We start from the raw sequence: 13,615 nt of genomic DNA on the forward strand, positions 1-13,615 counted from the left end.
GAGAGGGGTGAACTGGTATAGGTCAGACCAAACATGACGTAGTAGCTGGACACGTGACTATAGTTGACGTAAGAACAACGAGTGATTAGAAGTGAATGGGTTGTTAGCAGTCCGCCGTAAGAGTTTTCGACGTATTTACGATGGAATTTGACTTTCTGAGACTGTAAGCATAGTGAGAAAGCGTCTAAGTTAGAGACACAAGTAATAATAATGCAAGATAACTTCACGTTAAGTGATGAGCCTGGGTGGTGGTGGACGTGGTGCTGGGTGGGTGGGTAGTGGTGATGCTAGCAGGGGTATTTACAGGAGGAAAAGAAAGCGGAGACAGGACAGGAGGAGGTTAATATGAAGTAATGAGATTAAGAATAGAGGTAAATCAATCCAGGATGAACACTGCCTTAACACAAGAGACATGACTCAGCGACGGACACTTCAACTCTTGACTACTTAATAGAATTCTGTCCATCAGCTGATAAACCGAAAGTCTTGTTGTTGCGTAACTCATGCATTTAGACTATCACGATGGAAATACTGCATCCACTTTTATTCTCTTTTCTTTTATTTTTTTCCACTCAGATGGAAAAGCCAAATTTAGTGTAAGAAAACGACATACTTGAAGAGGATGGATCACATGAAAATTAACCACTCTGGCTACACTAGGGTGACGTTGCATTGCGTTAGGTCAGACGTAGATATTGCCGAAGAGATATAAGTGATCTACTATGATCCTGACGAAGTGTAGCTGAGGGACCGAGCTTCAGGAGACAGGGTGAGCGACTTTACTGTATTAATTCACTGCGGACGAAATATGAACACAAAACATGCTGCTTGTTATTAATGTCTTTTTCTGGCTGTCTATATTTTTCCCTTTTCTTTCCCCACTTGTCCTCCTCATCGTCCTTTATTTTCTTTTTCCCTCTTAATCCCTTCACCTACAGTCAACACTAATACCTAACACTTTTTTTTTTCTTTCTTTCTTATCCCTCGACTTGTCACGCTATCTGTTTGTCAGTCTGTCGCTTTATCTATTTCTGTCTTTAAGTCTGTATTTCTCTGTTCCTTTTTTCTCTTTAAATATTCAATCATCATCTTCGTTTCCTTCTCTTTTCGTATTCCTCTCATTTATTCCTTTCATGATTGCAACGTATCCTCTCCACTTCCCTCCTCTTTTTAACCTTTCTTCATCCATTAGAACTTCCTCCTCTTCCCTTCACCTCCACCTCTCTCAGTTCAATTTAGATATCCTGTTTAATCCACTTTTCCCTTTTGCTTACGACTGTTTTGTTTAGTTTTTATACCATGTGGGCTTTTCACGGGAATTTCTGGGCTAAAGGAGATACTTTTTGGGGTACCTCCTATCTCAAAGCCCACCCGCTAGGAAACCATTGCCCCGAGTGAGGAAGCCCAACCTACACTCGGACCGTGGACAGGATTCGAACCCGTGCGCTTGGAGATCCCTCGGACCCCAAAGCACTCATGGTTCCACTGTACCACCTCTTTATTAAATTTTATCTCCTATTATTATTACTATTACACTGTCCCTTTCATTTGTTCTACTTTCTCTCTCTCTCTCTCTCTCTCTCTCTCTCTCTCTCTCTCTCTCTCTCTCTCTCCGACGATTTCTCTTCACCAATAACCACAGTAGGATTTTTTTTTCTTATTTTTTACTTTTCTCGAAGACTAGCCAGCCAGTCTGCCACATTTGTTTCTTCGATTCTTTTCCTGTATCACAGTCTCTCGTCTCTCGTTTGTTTGGTTCTTTGTTTCGTTTTTCCCTCTCCCTTTCTTTCTTTCTTCGCTCTTTTCTTTTTCTTACTTTCGTTTTTTTCTTTTTTTCTTTTTCGGTTTGGTTTTTTGTCTTTTCCCTTTCCGCTACCCTTTCATTTTCTACTTTCATTATTTCCATTTATTTTCCATTTTTTTTTCCTCTCTCTCTCTCTCTCTCTCTCTCTCTCTCTCTCTCTCTCTCTCTCTCTCTCTCTCTCTCTCTCTCTCTCTCTCACCAACTACGACGACGCCCTGACCACTCTTTAGGTTAGGTTAGGTTAGGTTACCAGACACCGAAAGGCCCAGGAAAAACTTTGGAGGGGCCTGCTGCCTCACCCACGCCTAAACCTCCTGCTCCCCCATGACGCGTCTCGTCCTGTCCGTGCCACAAGACACCAGAACAAGATAATGCCTCTGAGGGCACCACGCATGGACCGATATCACCTCAGTGCGATCCCAGCCATGGTACGAGCAATAAACTATTAGGCTAGTGTTCTAACCCTAAGCTTCCCTCCATCCCCTATGTGCAATACATTTTCAGCATGTATGTAAGACTATCTTAATAAACGGTACATTTGTATTAATATTATTATTATTATTATTATTATTATTATTATTATTATTATTGTTGCTGTTACACACACACACACACACACACACACACACACACACACACCTGGAGACAGGAACAGTCCAGAAATAGCAGCGGGTCAGCCATTGGTGTGAACGCTGTCTCCTTAGCCTTAATTAATATTTCCTTCGGATCAATTAATTGCCCTTTGAAACAGTGAACGAGACGCTTGTGTGTGTGTGTGTGTGTGTGTGTGTGTGTGTGTGTGTGTGTGTACAGGTCACCTTGCACACCCTCCATAATCCACCAAATGCCAAGCAAGGATAATCACGTTATTTGTGGACTTTTTTAATCGAATGACGGGAGATAGTAGCGGCTCCATCAGTTTTTTTTTTTTCTTTCTTTCTTTCCAGTTCAAAATATTCGTTCTTTTTTAGAAGTTGCCAAAAAAGCTGCACGTTTAATCATAAACAGCAAACATTTCTTACGCAGCCATTTAACTTTTCCTTTCGCCTAATGGACTGACCAATGGGATCATTAAGGATGCGTCCGAATCCTTGACACAGAGAAGCAATGTCCCGGTGAATGAGACACACTTCTAAGTTTAGTGAAGGCAACATACTTGTAACTCATGCTACCTGTTGCTTGTGTGTCTAGCGAGTTAAAGCCATCGTTACGCTGCGTTAGAAGAACAAAGAGATAAAGACAGGAGGATTAAAAAGATACACTGAGATACAAGAACAGAAAGAACAGAGTGAAATAAAGGAGCGAGGAGAATGAAGGGAGAAGTAAAATTGTTTTTGTGTCTGGCGAGTTAAAGCCATCCTCACGCTGAGTTAGAAAAACAAGGAAAGATAAAGAGACTACGATTAAAAAGAGACACTGAGATAAAAAAAAAATAGAAAAGAAAGAAATAAAGAAAGAGAAGGAAGAAGGAAGAAGTAAAATGGGAGAGGATTAGGATGATAGGAAAGAGAAGGAGAGAAAAAAAAAAGAGATATAGTGGCTGAAATAGGATATGAAAAGAGATAGAGAGAGCCAAGTGGGGAAATAGGTGTATGGACATTAAAGGGGTACACCATCGTCATCACCATCACCAATACCATCATCATCATCATCATCGTCACTGATCATCATCACACAACGAAGATTTCACAGTGGAACCAAGGCACCAACTCATCCATCCTTGTCTTTGTCGGCTGCTCGTCTGTTCCAGGTCACACCACCAGAACTTTATATTTTCATATCTAATCTTACTTCAGAGAGAAAAAGTAAAGAATATAACAATGCAAACTATTTCATATTAACACAGACAGAGACAAAAAAAAAAGAAAAGAAAAGGCAATACTAAATGAGGCCGATTACCAGACACAGGCATGATGAAGACGCTAAATTTCAGAGATCAGAAAAAATCTAATAGTTTCGCTATAGATGGCAAGCCGGGCAACCAAGGAACCCCGTGCTCAAGCAGTACCTTCCTTATTATGTCAAAGTGACTCATTATTTTAGTAAGGATATTTCTTCTGCATAACTGTGTACAGAAGCCTGTACTGAGAGAGAGAGAGAGAGAGAGAGAGAGAGAGAGAGAGAGAGAGAGAGAGAGAGAGAGAGAGAGAGATGGGGGAAGAGGGAGAGGGAGAGATTTTCAGTTTCCTTCATTATTTCGTCAGCAGACCACTCTTTGGTAAGAAGAGGAAACTGGCATAGTGTTTTTGTGGGCTTGGAGTGTAGGTATTGTGGTATTGTCCTCCTCTATGTGTGATGCATTACAGTTATATATTTGCTGTGAATTATCTGAGACACATACGAGGCCTTCGTGTGTGCTATTCAGTTTTCTCTCACTGAATATCATAGAGTTTGTCCCTCTAGTTAGCCCCGGAGGACCAACAGTTCTGCTGCTCCCTGTTCCTCCTTTGTGCGTTCCTATCAAGTCCAGATTATTAATGTAAAACTTGTGTAATCACCAGATTTTTGTTGATATGGTGCCAGATTAAATCCTTTGTTGTATGTTATATACACAGAAAACGACCATGTTATAAACTGCATGATTACTGTGCTAGAGTTTGCAAGTTTCATTGTCCTTTGTACGTGTCATGTTTCCTGTGTTATCTTCCATTCAGCTGCATTAATTGGATGCGCTGCTCCGCATAGCAAAATTTTCACTAATTTTAGCTGTATCCAGTTTGTTGATCTCATAACTAATAGTAAATGCATTTTTTGTTAATCACTGAGTTCAGGACACTACTGCCTAGACCAACAGATGCCATACAAGTGGCACTGCCATTCTGCAACAATGCGTGACAAAAATTTCAGAATCACCTAGACTGTCATTGTGAGTGCGCCACGTGTGGCACGGCGATTATTATCAGAGGCGTGAGGCAGATTGTGAGAATTTTGCTCATCTCCAGCATGCAGCCTACTACATTTTCTTCATTGGAATAACCCAACACGCAATCATGCTATGCATATTCCTGAGCTACTAATATCTTCTGACATCAAGAAAGACAATGAGTGGCCAGTATGCTCAGACCAGGTGACAGCTGGCAACCTGCCGGTTAGAGAGAGAGAGAGAGAGAGAGAGAGAGAGAATACCTCACAAACACTGCGACTTAGCCAGAGTATCATTTAGGCTGTAATCACCACTTCATAGTGTGTTTACTGTCATCACTCCCAGCAGTCTCCCGAAGCTCAGCCAGTGTGGAAGGGGATGGAATTTTTATGTGATTGGCAAGCAACCTATCAAAAAATGCATTTTTATTCGAGACCTTTATAAAACCCACTATGCACGTGTAACTAAGGTTTTCTGTTCTGACTATGTCTCATCGAATTTCAGTTAAGAATTTTGACATTTCTCACTCAGCTGAGTGTAGAATTATTCACTCCTGCTTTGATGACTACCGTTTATTTTTAGCGATTACTCTATCCCACATTTCAATGAAAGAAATTCTTCACACAATCCCCTCAATATTTCCATGACTACAAGAAAACAGTAATCTATGAATCTTCATACCTTTTCTCAGTGAGACATGTTGAGCCTGTAGATCGTTGCCTCAAAAACCTAATTTCGTCATCTATCAAATGCAATATTCATGACAACCATTGCCATTCCATTTCTTTTCTGTTACAACATGTTCCTCATACTTTCATCTGCACTAAACATTTTCTCGCTTTCTATCATTACATTTCACATTACAACTCTTCGTAAACCATGCAGCGCCTTGGAATCACTCCTATAGTCGTCCCCGTCAGTCCTCATCTCTCCCCCACCCACCCCTTCAACCAATCACACACTTGTGACGCATGAGTGACATTTCCATGGAGATCACTGCCATCACTTCTTAACAGAGTGGAGACAATTGTTTTTCATCTCAGCCATAATTAAGTGACATCCGTACCACACACTCCATCACGCTGGCGCATGTCAATATTTTAAAACATCACGGTGATTACACCCTGATCTTCCTTCAGTATAAGAAGCACCTGATAACTACTCGCCTCCTTCCCTCCACGACTCATTTTCTACTTAAATTCATTCCTGCTCTCTCCCTCTTATTGATTGAAGATTAATTACTTGCTTTACCCGCTCATAATTCCCTCTCAAACTCTGGAATATTCTGTTTCACTGGTTTTCCATTCCCAACGACGTAGAGGAAGACGTAATCAAAGCGAGAACGCCACCAAACTAAGTTTATTAATAATAATAATAATAATAATTTATTATTATTATCATCATTATTATTATTATTATTATTATTATTATTATTATTACTATTATTATTTTGATTTAACTTTTTTTTTCTTTTTTTTAAGGAGACCGTTATTTCTGTCATATACAATCAGCATGATGTTTTAAATTTCTTGATCAATTTTCTTTTATCATGAAAAGCACACATCTATCTATACCTACAGCGCGCGCACACAAACACACACACATACACACACACACACACAGATCTATCTTTCCATTAACTTATCTATCTACTGCTGTATCTATTTTATTAAATCAAATGCGTCCATTTCTGCCATCATCGCCGGAAGCGATAGTAGCTGACGTCATGCTTGGCACACAAGTGAATTATTGTTTATGGGAAATGTATATACGGTGTATGATGGCACTTCTTGACTGACCACGACTCGCATTAAATGACGCACTATATAACTGTAAATATAAAATGAAGTTATAGTTTCTCATGGTAATTAGAATTATATGTATCCATTATATTTTCGGAAGTTTTGATACCCGAAAAAGAAGAAGCAAGTCAGGCCGAGTAGATTTGCAAGACATTTAAAGGGAAAAACTGCGGTTTTGCGTAGTACTGTATCATTAGCATACGCACAGTGGGAATTAAATAGTCAATTGTACTCGTACATACGTAGATTCAATAATCCGCATACCTTTCGAACACAGGTTTGAAATTATATGACATTTCTATCTTTCTTTGCGATCACCGAAACTATCGATGCTCCATTCTTACCCTGAGGACAACACCAGAGACTTATAGTTATTACGACACCAGGCAGCCAACCATAAATTCAAAGTAAAATTGGTTGCAGTGCCGCCCGAGATGTGGTAGAGCGGAGCACCAATCCAATCCGCAGGCGTGAGTGACTCCTGTATTGTATACTGTGTGTGTGTGTGTGTGTGTGTGTGTGTTGTTACGGCCCGCCCGTAACATACATTACTACCATCACCTCCTCCGCTTGTTACCTCGTTCGCCACCTCTCCGCCTCCCCTTCCACGTCACCGTCTCGTGAACCTTCCACGCCACCGTCTCATGAACCCTCCACGTCACCGTTTCATGAAGCCCCGCTACTGTCCCGAAGTTGGATTCACGCGGTCCCTTTCGACTCAACCGAAAGTGATGAGCCAGCTCTTGGCTTTCTGAAAAGCAGTTGAGATCCAAGCCTCAACCAGTGAACACAACGCCTCTTGGGTCTACTGTGGGATCAACCATCACCCAGCATTTCACCACTGCGACACCGCATAAGTATCACTTCCCCTCGTCCGTGTTTTCCACATTGCCTCTATATAGGATTAGGATTATTGTTAGGTTTCAAGTTGGGTTCTTTATTGTTGCATTTATTACTGTGTTATATGTGTATGTCATTTTCCTGTGTTTCATGTTATATATCTGTTTCTTGTTATATATGTGTCAATTTCATTATGGGTTATTAAAATAGCTTTTTAAAGTGCCCCCTTTTGCATTTCCTCACCAGTTGAACCTGCAGTGTTTTTTTTTTATTGTTATTGTTCACCGGCTATCCAATATCTTCTTACAATGGTACATTTAACTGCAACCAACACTATCAATGAAAACAGTACCATCAGGACGGTACTATTATTTCTATATTAGGTTCATTATCATTAATGTCTCATTAGTCTTCTGCCTCTTCCTTACCACCGCTATACTGCATCTCTTACTGTCTTCTACTGCTATTTTCATGCTAACTGCCCTTCTAATCATACTAATTGCAAAGCTCCCTTCCTCCAGCTGCCTTGCTGCACATGGCTTTCTTCTTCCTCTCATCCCTATTTTATCCAACTCCCTAATGCAAGAGTTTACCTGTACTCAATCATTCATCCCTTTTTATGGTAAACTATGGGACTCCGTATCTGCTTCTGTATTGCCATCTACCTACCTCACTAAAGAGGGAGATTTCAAACCATTTATCCCACTCTTTTGGCTAACTCTCTCGACACTGTTCGGGAAGTGGCATCTTAGTGGTTCTTTTTGTTAAATCATACCTGTTAACCCTTGGCCAATTTCCTCTCTTACATAAAAAAAAAACTAATATTTCCGATAACAAACGAATTCCTCGATGGACAAATACCTGGCAATATTTGCCAAACTGGGATTACAGAATGAGGAAACTTGTATTTCTTGTATTTGCATTTATTTTTCTTTTATGTAAGAGGGGAAAGCTGGCCAAGGGTAGCAAAAAAATTTCTTAAATGCCCACTTAGTTGCCAGTCATCTTGCAAGTCCGAAAGAGTTAGCCAGAAGAAACGGATAAATGTCTTGAAACCTCCCTCTTAAATGAAGTCAAGTCATAGAAAGTTGGAAATATAGAAGCAGGTAGGGAGCTCCAGAGTTTACCAGAGAAAGGTAAATGAATGATTGCGAGTACTGGTTAACTCTTACATTAGAGAGTTGGACAGAACAGTCCAAGAGATGAGAGGAAGACGAAAGCTTTGTGTAGCGAGGCCGCAGGAGGGGAGTCGTGCAGTTAGCAAGATCAGAAGAGCAGTATAAGCATGGAAATAGTGGTAGAAGATATCAAGAGATGCAACATAGCGGTAATGAGAAAGAGGCTGAAGACAGTCAGTCAGTTAGAGGAGGGGAATTGATAAGACGAAGAGCTTATGATTCCACCCTTTCTAATAAAACTGTGTGAGCGGAACTCCCCCATACATACGAAGAGTACTCCATACATGGGCAGATAAGGCCATTGTACAGAATTAACAGTTAGGGATGATCCTTCAGATCGCTTAACTTCTGTGTGTGTGTGTGTGTGTGTGTGTGTGTGTGTGTGTGTGTGTGTTTCACTGTTTGATCTGCTGTAGTCTCTGACGAGACAGCCAGACGTTACCCTACGGAACGAGCTCATATCTCATTATTTCCGATCTTCGGATAGGCCTGAGACCAGGCACACACCACACACCGGGACAACAAGGTCACAACTCCTCGATTTACATCTCGTACCTACTCACTGCTAGGTGAACAGGGGCTACACGTGAAAGTAGACACACCCAAATATCTCCACCCGGCCGGGGAATCGAACCCCGGTCCTCTGGCTTGTGAAGCCAGCGATCTAACCACTGAGCTACCGTGTGTGTGTGTGTGTGTGTGTGTGTGTGCAGAAAACCATGTAAGGCCTATCTGAATTTTTCATTTTCCTTTAAATAAATGTTAAAAAACTATACTTTAAGGGCCGCTGTGGTACAGTGGAACCATGCGTGCTTTGGGATCTAAGGGGTCTCCAAGCGCACGGGTTCGAATCCTATCCACGGTCCGAGTGTAGGTTGGGCTTCCTCATTCGGGGCAATGGTTTCCTAGCGGGTGGGCTTTGAGATAGCAGGTACCCCAAAAAGTATCCCCTTTAGCCCACAAATTCCCGTGAAAAGCCCACATGGTATAAATAAAAAATATTTATATTAAAAAAAAAAATCATATACGAATACAGAGGAAATAATGAAGGCAGCAGCTACCAACCTTACCCAAGGGTCCCATAACAAGTATAATTATCCACTGACACACGTAACAAGGTTTCAAATAACACATTGTGTTGACAGTATCTCCCCCATTCACACACACGTCACCACTGGTATTGCCGTTACTGAATTCTCCCGTTGTCAAAGCTGTGACCGGAATCTATGCCAAGCAGTACAGGGCAACTCAGCCAGGCTATGAGGAGGGATAGAAGAGAGAAAAAGTGTTGATGGCGTGAGATGGGCGAGGGTGACTGCGAAGTGGACTCATTATTGTTGCTTTGATTTTGTTCAAGGTGACACGAACCTTTATCGTTGTTTTCGCTAACGGAGAAAGAAGAATCTTCCGCGTGAGGCTCAACTGAAATTCCAATTACGTTCCGTCTCAACACTTCATTGTTTTCAAGAGGGTTCTGCTTGATGTATGTATGAAGAACCTTCCCTCTCTCTCTCTCTCTCTCTCTCTCTCTCTCTCACACACACACACACACACACACACACACACACACACACCAATCAACTATAAATCTTACACACACACACACACACACACACACACCAATCAACTATAAATCTTACACACACACACACACACACACACACACACACACACACACACACACACACACACACACACACACACACACACACACACACACACACACACACACACACACACACACACACACCAATCAACTATGAATCTAAAGTTTAAATTATTGAACCTCATCTGAACCCATATAGAGACAAGGCAAGTCTCCATCAGCACAGCAAAGGGAGTTATTTCACTTGTATTGTAAACCTAATGAACATGACCACTTTCCTCCTCATGTTATTAATACAGCCACAGTCCCACGTCCGCACCATCCTGCCCGGGACTGCATCGCTGCCACCAACACGAAAGACGCCACACTAAAATGACCGTCTTATGCTATAAATTACTGCATTAAGAAAACTCTGTAATCTAAAATTCACAAAGAAAATTCTGACTTTTCTGCAATTTAAAAATCATGTTATTTCTGAGAAATACATATACAATACATACATACATGAATAAATGCATATAAATGTATATGAGAGAGAGAGAGAGAGAGAGATGCATGGAAAGGATGAGATCTGTTAATCCTCACAACCAGCCATAATATCCTCTACACATATTATCTCCAACATAAATGTATCAAGTCCCTTGCCTGTAATACAGTATAGTGAAGTAAATCACATTCTAGCCTCACATAATTCCTACAGCTTTACTAAGTTTATGGAATATCATCATAGGAAAATCTGACACATCTTAACTGGTGATCTGTAAAACTTGGAGTTATAACACTCGATGATAAAATGGAAAAAGCATTTATTTTACCCATACGACCTTGGTGCCATGGAATGACGCCCGCAGAGAGCACGGAGGCTCTTCGCTGGTACCCACGATTCTGATAGGTATTTGAAGTTCGAAGTTACAAATGTATCAATATTCAGCCATTGATAACACACCACGCCACAATTCACTACTTATAGGTATTGTTGTAGAGTCACGCCCAACTCACTGCAACCTTTCATCTAATCAGCCATGTAGACTTCGTCACAAACCGCGCGAAAATATTGTACAGTACATGTTCAGGTAGGAGCATGGATCTTGAAGAAGAGCCCATCCCCCCAATCCTCGCGACTAGTCTGGTACGCCATCCATGCATAAACTAGCTCAAGAAATTCAGGTTCTTTATACATATGCAAATCACAGGATCATATATCTTTATTAAATGAATTCAGTGTTCTGCTCTATTAACGCGCTACTTTCATTTCTAGCAAGAGCGGAGACAAACTGTTTGCCCAACAGTTGAATTTGCTGTAAAACACTGTATAGGCCAAAGCTTCATCTCTCGCAAGGTTTTGAGTTATAGCAAGCTGTATTCAGGAGGAAACAGGCATCACTCCACTTTTTTTTTTTTTTTTTTTTTTTTTTGACAGTTTTGGCATTTATCATTTTGTATCGTCAGAGAAAGTTCAGCTCGTCTCTCAAAACACGACCAAAATTACTTTCCTATGATAATTAATAACAGTTTGCTAATTTTGAAGCAATACATAAAGATGCGGCCAGTAATCAGGAATTATCACCCATTAAATGTAACCTCGGTGAGGCTGGACATAAACATTAGATGGAATTTTGAATGTATTTATAAGTGTAACAAGTCGACTGTAGAAAAGTTTTCAATTCTAGATAGTTGAAGACTGCCGTAGCAAGGAGCTATATTGAATATTTTTGTTTTGTTTTCTGCAGCGACGACCGTCCGCCACCTACTGGTTATTGTTAACCAATTACAATTTTGATAGATAGTAAGTTTGAATGTTACACCTTTCAGTTAAAAGAGAGGTCAAAACAACCAGAAGCGGTGATAATCTGCACGTACCTTAGCCAAGCGGCAGACGAGGAGTAGGTCAGGTGTGCAACGGTGCTCTATTTGCCGCCCATGCCCTCCACACCGGGGCAGAATAGCGGCAGAAAGGACGTAGGGATGGACACAGCCGGTAACACTATGTCGCAACAATAAATTCCTCGAGTTCTGCCTCAAGTCATCTTCCTCTCACGGAGTCAGGCATTAACCGTGAGCTGCCTGTTAACAAATTAGCCGGAGCGAGTGTGTGTTGAGAGGTGATGCGTTCTTTTCTTGTGTGTTGCGTCTAATCGATGAATTCCTTCCCGGCAGCTCAGTATGTATCATTTGTTACTTGTGATCCTGGCGCTTCACACATTGCGTAATAACGGGATTAAATTATGTTTGGTTTGTTTGTTTTTCTACACAGTAATACTATGGCCAGCGTAGTGACGCACGAGGGGTCGAAAGAGTTCGTTTCACTAATGTCGATGTTAAGTGTTGTGAGTGTTGCCTTTATGGAGAGAGGATGCGAGTATTCCGTCCTTCAACTTACGCCAGTATGTTGATGTGTTTGTCACCTTTCGGTACTCACCAACTCTCCATGACCGGACCTACACTTAACTGTACAGTTTGTGTACTGTTGAGGGAGGGTGAGGCCGTAGGGCGTGCACCACGCGTTCCCTGACCCAGCAATCCTGCCACGTTACTGTGACCCCCTCAGGGTTCTTACTTGACTGGATAACGAGTCCCTCAGCCAAACGTAGGTCTCGAGAAACTTACACAGGGTATCTTCCTTGAAGATGAACCACTTGAAGCACTACAATCCGAGACAGCTCGACACCGACGCGAGTTCCACAACGGCACGCGAAAGTTTCCTTTCAACAAGTGTCGGTCGCTAGCGCTCCCTGCCCGGGCCGCTCAGGTGGCGAGAGCCCGCGGCACCAGTGCGGGACGGCCTTGGCTCTCCCTCAGGCCACGACGGACGTTCGAGATAGATAGGACCAGGTAACGATGGTAGAGGACTGACAGATAGGGCACGAAACTCGAGGAACACTGAGAATAAAAGGGGAGAGCGTGGTACTGACTGAGAAGCACCCGGACCAGGGCGAAGGCAGCGCCGGACTGACGACTGAGCCACGGCCGCCGCTCGCCTCGACGAGGGAGAGAGGGCAGCCCCACTCTACCACCACCACCACCACCACTCCCTGCCATCGCCACTCGGCCTCTGTGCACCCCAACAGTACTATCACTGCTGTTGCTTTCGTATGTCCGTGTGATTGCAACTACAGTTTCTATCCCTATCCTTATACCCTGCACTGGTATTCTCTGACCGCTACAAGACTCAGACGTCATTTTTTGGTACTCAATACTCGTTATTCAGTTAACGAGCAAACCAAACACTGCCTCTACAGAACAGCCACACTACCGTAATTCATAAATACTGATGTTCATAGTGCTTCATCAAAGATTCGTTGAAGCAATTTGCAAAGTCGCCTTTCACAACAATTACAAGCTATTAACGGAGATCAAATGAAGGCAAATTACAAGAATAAGTAGTCTTTGAAGGTAAATGATGAATATCTGTGGCCTAGTGAGGAGAACGCTTCGGAAAAAAACAAAAGCGAAGAATATCTGGACCTGAATGAAGCTGACACAACTATAATCTATTCATTCATGCTCGAGCCTTGCCTGATA

The 13,615-nt window shown here is 41.9% G+C and overlaps 1 protein-coding gene across 2 annotated transcripts in view; it reads right to left on the reverse strand.

Annotated features, from left to right (window-relative positions):
- Positions 1–13,031, reverse strand: part of LOC123520227 (potassium voltage-gated channel subfamily KQT member 1-like) — a 357,021-nt gene extending 343,990 nt beyond the window's left edge. For both annotated transcript variants that reach the window (XM_045282332.1, XM_045282333.1), the window contains exon 1: positions 11,954–13,031. The gene's annotated coding sequence lies outside the window, so the exon portion shown is untranslated. The remainder of the gene's footprint in view (positions 1–11,953) is intronic.
- Between the last annotated feature and the right edge of the window lie 584 nt (positions 13,032–13,615).

Source organism: Portunus trituberculatus, chromosome 46, assembly GCF_017591435.1.
Source record: "Portunus trituberculatus isolate SZX2019 chromosome 46, ASM1759143v1, whole genome shotgun sequence".
Lineage (NCBI taxonomy): Eukaryota > Metazoa > Arthropoda > Malacostraca > Decapoda > Portunidae > Portunus > Portunus trituberculatus.